This window comes from Diabrotica undecimpunctata, chromosome 1 (assembly GCF_040954645.1).
Source record: "Diabrotica undecimpunctata isolate CICGRU chromosome 1, icDiaUnde3, whole genome shotgun sequence".
Taxonomy (NCBI): domain Eukaryota; kingdom Metazoa; phylum Arthropoda; class Insecta; order Coleoptera; family Chrysomelidae; genus Diabrotica; species Diabrotica undecimpunctata.
In genome coordinates this window covers 81,963,065-81,977,269 of record NC_092803.1, presented here as the reverse complement: position 1 = coordinate 81,977,269, position 14,205 = coordinate 81,963,065, and the positions used below count along the sequence as shown (strand labels likewise).

The window sequence follows — 14,205 nt, the reverse complement described above, 5'->3', positions numbered from 1 at the left end:
TATATATATAGTAGAACCTCGAAAACTCAAACCTCAATCTTAAAAACCTCTATAAAAAATTTTCTACAACCTTAAATACACAACCTCTATAACTTAAATAATTAAACTCAGTATTGGCCCTCAGTAGCTTAAAGAAATGTTTCCACAACCTCGATATCATAAAATTGTTTGCCAAAGAGTCATTTCAAAAAAAACGTGCTTTCGGTCATATTTTTTGCTTGCACATGTTCATTTAATGTAAACTACATACTGTCCTATTATTTTCTTCTTGTAATCTCTTAATGGGGGCTATGATGTATCATTTACGTAAATAATTACATACTAGTGTAAAATTCAGAAAACGTACATCAGATTACAGTTCTCAAAACATAATGTGTAAAAACGGTATGATGTATCATGCCCTGCGTTGCTATGCGTAAAATGGCCAAGCCACAGCAGAAAATTACATAAAACGTTATTTTCGGTTCTGTCATATCCTGAAGATCTGTCAGATAATTCAAATTAACCTAACTTTTGGCTTCTTGTTTGTTTTTGAAAAAATGGATTTTGTAAATTTGTTATTACTCAATGAATTGAATGATGTGGTAGAAAGAAATTATGTAAATGTAGAGCAACGTCAGTTACGGGACACCAGTAACCCATTTGAAATAGATTACCAGCTCTGCTCTAACTAAATTGCAATAGAATTAAAGGTTCTCTCCCTACTTAATTTTGTAGGAAATGGAAGTTACCAAAAATGTTCTGGTAACAACCTGTTATTTTCAATGGAACAAAGTACATTTAGTAAAGTATTAACAGAAATAACTGCAGGGATAGTGGAACACTTGGTGCCAAAATGGTGAAAAAGATGAAGTACAGCCTGTAGTTCTCATAGAAATGATTCCAAAGGAGGCAAATCAAAACCAATGGTTGGGTGTTGGAAGCACAGAGAATAAGAAGTGTTATTGCTGCAAACTTTGTGTAGTGAAACAAAAACTTATTAATATTTTCATAATTTATTTATTTCACAATGATAAATAGTGATATAGTTTTATAATCAAATATAGTTTAGTAATATAATTTTACAATTTAGTGATATAAATGTTAATATTTCAATTAATTACATAAAGCTCAAAACAAACAATCTAAAACATATTACTAAGTGGCTTAAAATTTTTTTAAACTGTTTAGATAATACGAAGATATATATTGCTGCACACTGTATTATAACATATTAAATTAAAAATGTTTATATATTGTTAAAAACAAAAACATAAATCATGTATGTTACAATTAATTACAAAAATGATACAACACTAACAAAATAAAAATATATTACAACCTGGCTCAAAAGTTTTGAAAACCCTTAGAGAATATAAAGAAGTGTTATCGCTGCAAATGTTATGTTATAAAATATTTAAATAAAAATGTTTATCCTCAGTTTATTTTATAATTATATGATTTATATTTATACAAACTTTGTGTTATAAAATTGTTAAATAAAAATGTTTAAAAACATAAAACCCGTATGTTACAATTAATTGCAAAAAGTTCAAAATAAACAAATTTAAAATATATTAAAAAGTAGTCCAAAATTTGTTAAAATCCTTGGAAAATTAAAACATACAAGTAAAGAATACAATTTCAAAAATTAACGCAAACCTAAAATATACCACAAAGTAAACCTACAAATACACCTAAAATATACTACTACAAAGAACAAGGTTTGTAGCACAAGCATTACAACTTTGGGTTGTATAGAACCTGACATAAAATTCATTAAGGTAGCATACCTTACATGGATAGAGCAGAGCAGTTCATCAGGCAAGAGGTAGGTGCAACAGTCGGAAAGGTTTTTGACAGAAGAGGGTTGATGGGACAATAAACCAGAAGAAAACCAAGACTTAGGTATCAAGACAATTTAGAAGATGATTTAACATCTATTGGAGTTAGAATGTACAGAAGAGTTGGTAGACACAGGGGTGAATAGAGAATTGTCCTAAAGAATTATTTGCACAAGCACAGAGTTTTACATTATAGCCTTGTTAAAGCTGGAAACATATATTCCTGTGTTGCATTGATGTTGAATAATGATAATGGTAAAACAAACTAAAATATATTACAAAATGGTCCAAATGTGCTCATAACCCTTAGAGAATATGAAGAAGTATTATTGCTGCAAACTTCGGTGTTGTAAAATAAAAAAAATCAAGTTGTTAAATAAAAGTGTTTATAATTAGTATATTTCATAATGGTAGGTAGGTATTTATGTTACAATTAGTTACAAAATCAAAAAGAATAACACAAAGATCAAGACAAAACAAAAAATCTGAAACATATTACAAAGTGGCTAAAAAATTTTGAGTTATAAAATTGTTAAACAAAAATGTTTATATTCAGTTTATTCCATAATTGAGATATAATTTTATAAAGGATATGTTTATAGAATTTTAAATAAAACTATTGCATTTTTAATTTTTACAGGTTGACTTCCTTTTCCTTCTGCAAAATATTATACACCATAATAAACATGATATATCAATAATTAATCTTTACTTTTAAACTTCAATGTATTTATAATCTGGGGCTCCCCAAGATGAATCTTTGAAATGAGTTGCAAAATCTTCCACTCATTGAACACCTAAAAATTTAGCATTTATTAAATTTGATAGTAACAGAAATTAATCTTCTTACATGTCTTCATTGTTCTCCTGTTTTTTAGGGCCACCATCTACTGTATTTACCATGATAGCAAATTCCTCTAACAATTGGGCTACTTTCTTAGCCTTCCTTGACTATTTTGCCAGTAAGCACTATTTATTTTTATGAAGTCTAACATCACTTACAATTGTTTCCTGGTTGTTTTCTTTTTAATTGAAGCCATTAGTTTATTTTATTATACTTATAAAAAAATAGTAACTTGTTTCCACAAATTACATACAATAACATAACCTAACTAAGAGCGAAAACGGCACCTAATTTTAGACAGCTTAAAAATTACATTTACATATAGATAAATTACATATCAAGGTAGGCAACCCGTTATACGTACTTCTTACATCATACCGATTTGAAAATTTTTACATAAATGTGTTAAAATCGGAGTTTACAGCATGTAATTATTTCACATAAACGATACATCATAGCCCTCAATATCTGTATTTGCGGCGATTAGGATTACGACCATCGCTTTACGTACTGTATGATAACTTGCTTAAAATGAGTTTAAAAAGAAAATTAAAAACGCTAACATGCTGATAAATTAAAAGCTATAGAAGCAGTGAAAAATGGGTTCAAAAGAAAAGAAGTTGTGGCTCAGTTTGAAATACACGAGAAAGAAAATGCACATACTGAAAGAAAAAGCTGTAGAGTTCGCTAATTCACTAAAAATCGATAATTTTAAAGGAAGCATGGTTAGAGAAAACGACATGATTTAGCCTTCAAAAAAATGTGCGGCGAAAGTGCGAGGGTAAGTAAATCAGTCTGCCAAGAATGGAAATCTGAATTGCATAATTAGGTGGATAATTATGATCCTCATAATGTTTTTAATGCTTTAAACGGGTCTACTTTTCAAATGTCTTCCCAACAAAACATTACATTCAAAAATGAAAAATGTCATAGAGGAGAACACAGCACGGAATGACTTACGATTCTGCTTTGTGCAAATTCTACGGGCACAGAAAAACTAAAACCTTTAATTATAAGCAAGTCAAAAAACCTCGGTGTTTTGCACACTTAAAACCACTGCTCATATGAAGCCTGATTCACTGATTATGAAGCCAATAAAAAAGCATGGATGATGGAGAACTTTTTACAAATTGGTTGATTAATATAGATAAGTAAATGGTAACTTCAAAGTACAATTTCTTTCACCAAATACAACATCACAACTTCAACCTTTGGATCAGGGTATAATTAAAAATTTTGAAATATTATACAGAAGAAATGTTGTTAGAAGAAAAATAGCTAATATCGAGCAAAATATGATTTCTTCTATCAATATTTTTCAAGCAATGAGGATGGTGGGCAAAGCATGGCGAAACGTAACACCCATCACAGTGAAAAACTACTTTAAAACCTGTAGTTTTTCTTCAGAACCTCAACAAATCATTGAACCTTAAGAAATCATTAAAGGGAAAGATAATAATGTATCTGAAGAATGGAATAACCACATGTCTGGGTTAAAGATTACTTTTGACGACTTCGTTACTTGCGATGATAAAGTAGTTATCGCAGGGACGTTAACAGAGGAATGAGACATGAGAATGTGATAGAGATGGTGAATTTAACGACCACCCACAAACTTCATCTACGACCGTATCAATCAACGAAGTAAAAAGTGCTATTCTCTAACAATTTCAGTCTTCTTGTTCCTCTTCTTCTATGAGAATTATACTTAAAAGATCACTGTTATTCATTGTGTTGGTATCAGTCAACTAAACGACTAAATCATGCACATCATAAAACAAGATCTTTTAAACTAATCCAAATCGCAATCGCATAAAATTAAAGACGCACAAAATAAATACCTACATTGCAGCTGCGACTGCAGTCAATTACAGTTGCAAGCCACAACTGCCGTTGCAAGTTACCTTTATGCCGCATGCCGTCCGAATAATACGATTAAAATATTTCTTTATTTCTTCAAATTTGGCAACACATAAAATCGAAGGGGGACAAATTAGGAGAATAAGCCGTATCTGAAAACAATTGGAAGCCCAACAGATTAATTATTGCCAATGTCATAACGCATTTGTAAGCTGCACAATGCACAATGACATTGTCTATTAATAGTTTTACCTATTTCAAGATAGTTAATTAAAATGAGGCCTTTGTAATCCCAAAAATGCAGTGGTCATAACCTTTCCGATCGACTAAGCTACTTTGGCCGCTTCGAAGTACTTCAGTCCACTACCGAGTGTTCATTATATTTTCTGATGTGTAGTAATGGATACATGTTTCTTCAGCAATTAGCAGTCGACGTCAGAAGTTCGACGGATTGTCCTTCATAAGTTTCAAACATTACTGAGAAGTAGTCATACAATCATGCTTCTGGTCAATGGCTAGCAAACGCGGCAGCCACCGGCAAAATGATTTTTTCATATTCAAAAATTCGTTCAAAATATGACTAATGTGCCCTTTACTTAAATTATTGTGGCTTTTGCTAACATATAAATAACACTAGTATTTCTTTTTAAATGACAACTTTTTCGTAGTTATTTTATGTACATTTGTTAACCGTGTTTATCCATTTTTCGTTCATCTTTCAGTCAATAGTACCTACTTGAGCACCTACCCTTAGAAATAAATAATAGAATTTTACACCGTTATATCTACTTATTTATCCTAGAGCATCCACAAATTTAACAATAGATCTCAATTCTTTTATGAAATGTAAAATTTAAAATGTTTTTTTTAAGGTTTGACGTTTAAGCTTTGCTGACAGTTAAAAAAGTAAGAGTAAAAAAAAACTACTACCCGGCAGAGCAACCACCACGCAAGCCTTCACGCACATGATACATACCAACACTTATCTTTTAAATGACAATAATTAAATACGTTTTTCAACTATAATCGAGGTATATATAATATATACTACCAAAAAAGCTTCAATAGATAAAAAATATATAGTTTTTTGTTTTATTGCCTTATGGTGCATTCAAATTTAGAAACTAAAGTCCTGTTTGTACTCTATCATTTTTATTTATCCTTAACGTAACGGTAAACATCAAAACCCTCTTTCACTAAGCTGTTCCTCCCTGTTGACCCGGTTTTCCGGGACTGTTTCGAGTTACGTTGTCGAAAAAGAACTTAACCAAAGATTATGTGGCGGGATGTAAGTCTGCGGAGATCGCATGGACCCTTTTGCCGAATGCACGTTGCAATAAAGTCACATTGAAGAGCTCAGCCGTTGTTTGCCTCATTTTATAATAGACCGGAAGATGTCTCGGGTAATCTTTTGTCTGCGGTCGCAGTAAAAGACTTTATTTTCCGAGGAAATGTTTAGAGTTTGCGACGGTAACAAAAGATACTTACTGTTTTATTGCAAGTATATTATAATAGAAAATGTGTTGAATTGGTATTAATAATACACGATTGTGTGGTAGTTTAGTATAGATAACATTTATAGTAGTTTTAGTATATAGTAGTTTTTAACATATTTGGTTGACTTACACAATTACGAGCCAGAAAAGGCCCTTATATATTTATTTCATTACGGGGCGATTTTCAAACAATATATACATACTAATAAATTTTCTTATACTTCATCTTATCATCAGGCATTATCTTATTAAGTATACATTAACACTGTTACTTACTGTAGGGGGGCGCAGCACTACTGTCCCATTTCCTCTGTCAATGTATATAAAACATACACTTGTTTTATAAAAAACGTCTTTAAAATTTGTAAAAAATTTGTTGCTCTTCTATTTTTCATAAAACATATTAGTCGCCACCATGTTTTTAATATAATATTTAATTTAATATTATTTTTTATTATTTTATTTATTTTTTATTTATATATTTAATATAATTTTATTATTGTTTTATTTAATTTAACATTTAATATTTCAATTTTGTATTATTTGAGTTTGGAGTTTTACTTCGTTAGCGGCTGTGATAACTTACAGTTTCTATTAGTATCACAATCTATCTATCTGAGAAGAAAACGTGAGAAGAAAATAATTATTCAAAACTATACGATATAGTTATTAAATCCTATTGAAAACGTGAAATACAGATACCACTACTGTCTACGAATAATTTACAAAAGTTGTTAAAGTTTTGTTACTCTTCTTATTGTTAATAACTTTGTTATTATATTATAATATTTGTTTGAATTGAACAAACATAACTTAATCATCAAAATAGTCATCTTTAATAATCAAAAAAATAAACATATTAAATGTTACTGTAAATAATAGCAAGAAGCCACTTAACCCAAAAGTAATATAAAGGGAGCATATAATGCTTACAGGAAGCCGCCAGGCAGTCGTTTTTCGTAAGAAACTTCACAAAGTGTTATAAGCAAATATTGGCAAAGATATTGTAAAAATAATAGTATGGTATCAATATTTTTATGCCGTGAAAGACATACAACCCAAAGTCATGTCGTTTGATTGCTTTTAAAGCTAGAGGAAACAAAAATTCAACAAAAAGGCCATCAGAAGTTGTCTACATCAAGCTAATAGCTTCTGCTTGATTACCATTTTAACGTTTCTCTAATTACAGACGATATTAAAATTACATATCCCTCTAAGATTTTTGAACCTGTTCTGCTTTCATATAATTGAGCCCTTAGCTAGAGATTTCTTCTAGTGCATGACAAACGACTACCACTGAACTGTTCCGCGCTGCAATAAACAAAGTAAAGATAGCCGTGATGATCGCCAACATCCGGAACGGATAGGCACTTTAAGAAGAAGAAGCATGACAAATGATCAGAAATTTTCTAACAAGCAAATATTTATATTCTTTCTTCTCCAGCACAATTTTAGTATGTATAAGATATGCTATACGTTTTTGTTATATTTTTTTTTTTATTTAAACAAATATACCCAGACATACACAAACAGTAAGATACATATTGTTACATAAAAAAAATATTTTTTACAATCTGGTATATAGTTTAGTCATTTTAAGATAACTTAATAAAGACTGTAAATTTGACGTTAGTATACTTTTTAAATTATCACTAAGGGCACACGCGATTCTTTCGTTCTGGTACACTGGACACTCAACAATTATATGTTTCACTGACAACTGAGTGTTGCACTTGGTACACATCGGAGCAGCCTCCTGGTTGAAGATATGCTTGTGTGTAAGGAAAGTATGTCCTATTCGGAGTCGGTTGATGATGACTTGGTCTTTTCTATTATTTGGTAAGATGAGTTTGGTTCCTACTTGACTAAGACATTCTTTGAGTTTGTTAGCAGTGTGATCCCACGTAGTTTGACACGCTCTGTACATGTGGGCTTTGATATTTACTTTGTGGTCAGTCCAAGGCATTTAATTTATGATAGCAATACTTTGGTCGGTGGTTGCATTGCTTGCCAGAGAGTCCACTTCCTCATTACCACTTATTCCCATATGGGAAGGTAGCCAGATAAAGGAAATATCTTTTTGTTGAGTCTGTAGATAAGATAACTCTTCTTTGATCTTGAGAAGTTATATTTTATATGGTCTTTTATGAGATTTGTGGAATTAGAGACAATGTTTTGTTTTTTCGTTTGTATCAAACTTTGTTTTAAGTTTTATTTTCTAGCAAATATTACGAAGAACAATATCCAAACCCAAAATTTTTTCTACAGAATAATAACTTTGTTTTTTAAAATTCTGGGAATAATCCCTAGGCAATTTTAACGTTCATATATATTGTGTAATATTAATAATATAGTAGTAAATATATTCTTAGATTCTCAGCTTCTGTTATAAAGTTATTTAGTTATTTAATTTAAATATATAACATATCAGTATCGATAAAAGCCACTTTAGCCAAAGTTTAGAAGATAAGTTTGGTTCCCAAAAACACTATTTGTTCAATTTAAATTCCCTGTTGGTTTATATCGTAAATACATAATCATGTAACAAAATTAATGTCGTCACATACATCACTGTGTATGTTTTCTAAAAATTGCTTGAAATATTCGAATTTTTCGTATTTTCTGCTGTAAAAACTGATATTCGATTTTCGCGTTGCTAACCCCTTTTTTACCACTTTCTTTAATAATTCAAAAACAGAAACCGAATTTTTTGTATTTCAATTTTGATCGGATTTGCGTGGGAAGTCTTACCAAGGCTACAGGGTTGGAATCATAGGGAAAAAGTTATGTCTCAGATTGATTTAATGATAATATTATCATTAAATATTAAATTTTTTCTGTCATACACACGGTTTGTCAAAAAATATGAATTTTGGATAAGTACTGTTAACTCTTACATAATAATCATATTTTTTGACAAACCGCGTATGTGACTAAAAAAATTTAATATCTGATGATTGTATTCTGGCTTTTAAATCATTTATAACTTTTTATAAGAAATAATATGTTTCATAAAATTAAAAATTAAAAAGTTTCCCATATGGTCCAATTAAATCCGCACCATACGAAAAACTTTGTATTTTTAGTGTTGGGAAAAAAATTATTCTTCCAAAAAGTTTTGAATGATCTAAATAATCTAAAACCTTGAAAAAAATAATCAAAGATATTTTTTTCAGTTATATACACGGTTTGTCAAAAAATATGAATTGTGGGTATTGTAACTTTTACATAAAATTCATATTCTTTGACAAACCGCATATATGACTGAAAAAATTTTATATCTGATGATTGTATTCTAGGTTTTAGATCATTTAGAACTTTTGTAAGACATAACTTGTTTTCATGAAACTAAAAAAAAAGTCATATGGTGCTGACTTAATTGGGCCATAAGGAAAAATTTGTATACTTTAAACTTTTTTCAACTTTCTTTAATTTGAATTTTTTACACATATTTGAGTTTAAGCACCTGAATAAAGTTCATATGACCATGCGGTATTTAAGAGTTCATAATTTATAAACCATTAAAATATACCCAGATTCTTTTGATGGACTATATGTTTTTATCTGAAGCCTGTCATGACATTGCACCATAGATTCATACACAATAGGTATTTCACCAGGGATGGCAGAGACGTTCGCATAATTGCAAATTTGTATTGTAATCGAACAACATCAGTTTGGTAGATGGTTTGGAAGCACAAGCTCTTAATATTAAAAGAGGACTACAACAGGGATGCCTGTTGTCGCCCCTGTTTTTCAACGTTTACTTCAAAAGAATTTTCAGAAATGCACTTTCTGAAAAACAAGAAGAAATAATTGTGATCGGTAAAGTCATCAATAATTTGCGATATCGGGGGACATATACTTCTAGCATTTACTAATAAGATCTGCAAACATTACATGAGAGTGTCATTGAGGATTTTTTCTTCGCGTGAGGAAGCAGGTCTGGATCGAATACACGGAAAACCAAAATACTCGTAATAAGTAAACAAAAGAATATAAAACCATCTATATATATATATATATATATATATATATATATATATATATATATATATATATATATATATATATATATATGTATATATATATATATATATATATATATATATATATGTAAATAGTACCAAACTTAAGCAAGTTGATCAAATTGTTTACCTTGGATATCAGTTAAACTGTAACTCAGAGACTCACGGTAATATTAGATCGAATATTTAGCAGACCAGAGCCGCTTTTAGAACGATGTGCAAGGTATTATGTAACAGAGACCTAAAATTGTCATTACGGATCCGCCTACTTCGCTGTACTTTATAGTGTCGAGTCTTGGACTGTGATAAAAGTGATTTAAATCGTCTTGAGGCTGTCAAAATGCGATGCTATAGAAGACTTTTAAAAGTTTCTTGGGTGGAGAAGATTCGAAACTGCACAATATTTAAACGTCTCAACAAGACTACTAAGATTATAACAAGCATCAAGAAAAGAAAGCTGAAGTACTTCGAACCTGTAATAAAAGGTCCCAAATAAAGATTGCTACAAAATATTATGCAAGGTAAAGTAGCAGAAAAACGCAGTCCAGGACGAAGAAAGACTTCGTCGTTAAAGAATTTGCTAGATTGGTATGGTATTTAATGAGGCATGCTATTTAGGGTGGCAGTAAATAAAACTAAGATACCTATGATGGTAACCAACGTTCTGAAAAATCATGGTATATAAAGAAGAAGAAGATACTACATGGTATATAGCTTTGCCATTACTGTTTCGTTGAATGCCAGCAAAATGCTACTTCTAAGAAAGAAATAAATCTACTATAACATCAATCTTTATCATCATATACATGTATATACACAGAGTGGATAATTATATAAAATATCTAATTTTCAATAGTTTTCTATTTTAGACATTTGGAAATACCCATAAGTAGGATAACACCAAAGAATTGTTTAAGTTCTTATTTGTCAACATCATTCCATTTAGTCATTCTATTATTGTTTGTCCGCATCTGTTCCAAATTTGGGCATACATATTTGTATGAATTACCATTTCATCAATTAAAAAGTCATTTAAAAAGTATCCAAATACTTTTATGATGCTTACTTCACCGGTTAAATCTGTGATTGTATGAAAGATTTGGATTCCCAAATTTCCAGAAAAGTTTTCTTTTTCCGCCCGCAATACATTAGATAACCATACTGTCTCCTGCTGCAATATGCGTTCTGCTAGTGCAAGTTTCGTACACTGACGCTGTTTAGTTGGTCTTTTGTCTTTTAGGTGAGCTACTTGTGAAATAAGAATATTTTTATTAGAAATTGGAGTATTTAGATTCTCTTCAATTCATTGTAAATTTGATTTTTTAGTCAATTCAACATTTTCCGCTGTAAGATTACCGCGGAAAATATTCGTTGCCACTTTCATTACTGAAATCACCTAATTTTTGATATGATTCGTCTAGTAATCGTAAAAACTCTTACTTAATTAATGCCTTTGATATTTTGAGATTTCTTTTTCGTAATGCTCACCAACAATTTGGTTTATAGGTCAAATATCAAAACTAAACTAACTAAACAGCTAAGTAATAAATCTACCAAAATAATTTCCCAAAATAGGTTACGTTTTCATTACACAGCACGTTCAATAAATCATATATAATTTGTTTATATAAGATCCACTGAACGTGAAAGTATAATTTATTTTAACTGCACGTCCGTGAATCATATGTCATCAGGAAAAACGCTGTTTTACTTTTAGAATATATTTTAGTGACAATAACAATCGATATTTAAAGTTACATGTTATTTAATATTAAAAATAGCATTAGACGTGGTAGACTCCTTGTAGGTATTACCATTTGAACACTGAAGTCTGAAGTTGTTGTAATTTTTGCATCTTCTTTGCTAAACTAAATATCTAGACATAGTGTATATAGTCGAAATATTTTTTTGACAGCGTAAATAGTTCAAAAAAAAGTATTATAACATTTATCTTACAATTTAGATTATTCAACACCAATTGCAATTATCGATTAAATATTTTGGCTTCGTCTCTGTCAAGGGTTCAAAAACCATGAAAGACTAAGCAATACTTTTTTGTACACCTATATTTCTGTAGCAGCAAATATCTCTATTAAAGCCAAAACGCGTCTTAAAAGAAACTTGTTTTCAGAGCTTGTTTTACGTCTTTTTCTCCACGCCATGTTCGCATTAGGATATTAGTTTTCTAGAACATGTCTTATTTAAATATTAAAGCCGCTTCAACTTGACATGGTGAGGGTTTTATATTGTAGCGGCAGGTTTTTTATAGCTTGTTTTTTATACGTCTTAAAGAAAATAGTAGTTTTACAATCTTAAAATAAAATAAAAAGAAAAAATAAGGGGAGATCAATAATATAATTTTTTAGTTGGTTAGCATTATGTAGTATAAATTTTTAAAACAATACAATTTAAAATCATATTTTATAAATTATCGCCATAGTAATCATCATCAGTGTTGCTTTAGTCATTGTTGAGTCCTGACTGGTCTGTTTCGTCTCATTTCTATTAACTGCCAATTCACCGGATCAATATTCCTCTCGTTTTCGTTAATAGTATCCTTCTTACCTTGAACTGCCACTAGCCCTATATTTTACAGACAGTAGAATGTATTGAAAATATATTTTCCAGTAGTTAACACCAGTCATAATCATGAGAAAGCCTAGGGATATGAACTTATTACACTATTAAGACTGTAATTCACCACGCGAAAATTTTAACCGGTGTTTTTTAGCTTTGCTTATTGAAATGGACCCCATAGCTTCTGTTTAAATTTATTGTGACGCCATATTTTCTACGGCAGTTTAGAAGGAGGTAAAGTTTTTTATAATTTTTCGGTTTATTATAGCTATCGCGTATCCACATCATATTAGCATACCATAATTTAAGTTGATTTATTAAAGGTAGCATTACTATTATATAATTAAATATTTTTAATAATCATCTTTGCTGCCATATTAAAAAGAAGACATGTCAGAGCACATTTTTTCTTGCAAATATAGCAACTTGCAAAAATTAAACTCTAAATACTTCTTCGATGTTTTCAGAAGTGTTATTATTTTGTTAAGGCTATTAGGTTCACATATGCTTTATCAGTTTACATATTGATAGTTTATCATATATTTTGTTATATATTTTTAAGTGATTTAAAATTGCATTAATATATGATAAAACAATTAGTGTACATTTCATTTCATGAATCAACATTTAAAAATGATTTTTACATCGACTCTAGCTTAGTAAGTCATTTTTGGATATTGATATCTCCTCATCATTTCTCGTCTCGTTATGTGTTAATCTCGATTGTTCAGTGCTGTTAATATCGATCTTGTTCCAGCATGGTCACTTAAAATCGTAAGTTTTTTTTTATTTTCATGATTGCCAATATATTATCTACTTATTCTATCCTTCTCACATCCTCGAATGATATGTCCTGCAAATTTTAATTTACGCTTTATCACTTTTGCTCTGCAACTGCCTTGCTTTTATCACTTCACTAAACAATTCGTTTTTCTTTTCGGTCTATAAGTTTTATCTGCCATATTTGCTTTCTTAATTATCTTTGCAAATTTACGAATATCAATATTTTACATTAGTCAATCTACAGATTTGTGATTGTTACAAAAACAGGGAGTATATTTTTAATAAAATTATCCTTGTATAAAGTATTGTTTAGACTATCACTCTCTTCTACTCCAACTTCTTCCACTAAACCAACGCTTTTTGTTGATGATGAAACACATCGTTGTTTTACTATTAGAACATTATTATATAACTTATAAAAAAAAATTTATCATCATCATAGTCATTAATATCTTGGCAGATGTGTTATGCTTTATCAATAAGCTTCAGCAGCTCGGATTGTCTGATCAATACTACTTCCCTACTGATCGCGGTTATCTGTTACATGTACTGCCTCAGTTTACTGCGTTTTGATAAGCTTTTTTGTGATATCTACCCATTGCTGTGGAGATCTACCGCATTGGCGTTGACTCTGAGGCCTTCCTTGGACCACCAATCGCTTCATTTTGTGATCACTTCGATGGATATGACCAAAGAACTTTAAAATTCCAACGTAAACAGTACTTAAGAGACGCTGATTAGGTTTAATTTTATCTAGAACCAAGATATTCGTACGGCGAGCCGTCCATGGAATT

At 30.3% G+C, this 14,205-nt stretch overlaps 1 protein-coding gene and 1 long non-coding RNA gene across 2 annotated transcripts in view; both read right to left on the bottom strand.

Moving 5' to 3' along the window:
- The window catches only part of LOC140450847 (disintegrin and metalloproteinase domain-containing protein 10-like), a 942,961-nt gene that overhangs the window by 691,534 nt on the left and 237,222 nt on the right, over nt 1-14,205 (bottom strand). The window lies entirely within an intron of this gene.
- Nucleotides 2,423-2,936, bottom strand: LOC140439479 (uncharacterized). Its single transcript, XR_011950633.1, has 3 exons — nt 2,674-2,936; nt 2,536-2,620; nt 2,423-2,481 (listed from the first exon to the last, which is right to left on the bottom strand). It is a non-coding gene; the product is annotated as an uncharacterized lncRNA (long non-coding RNA).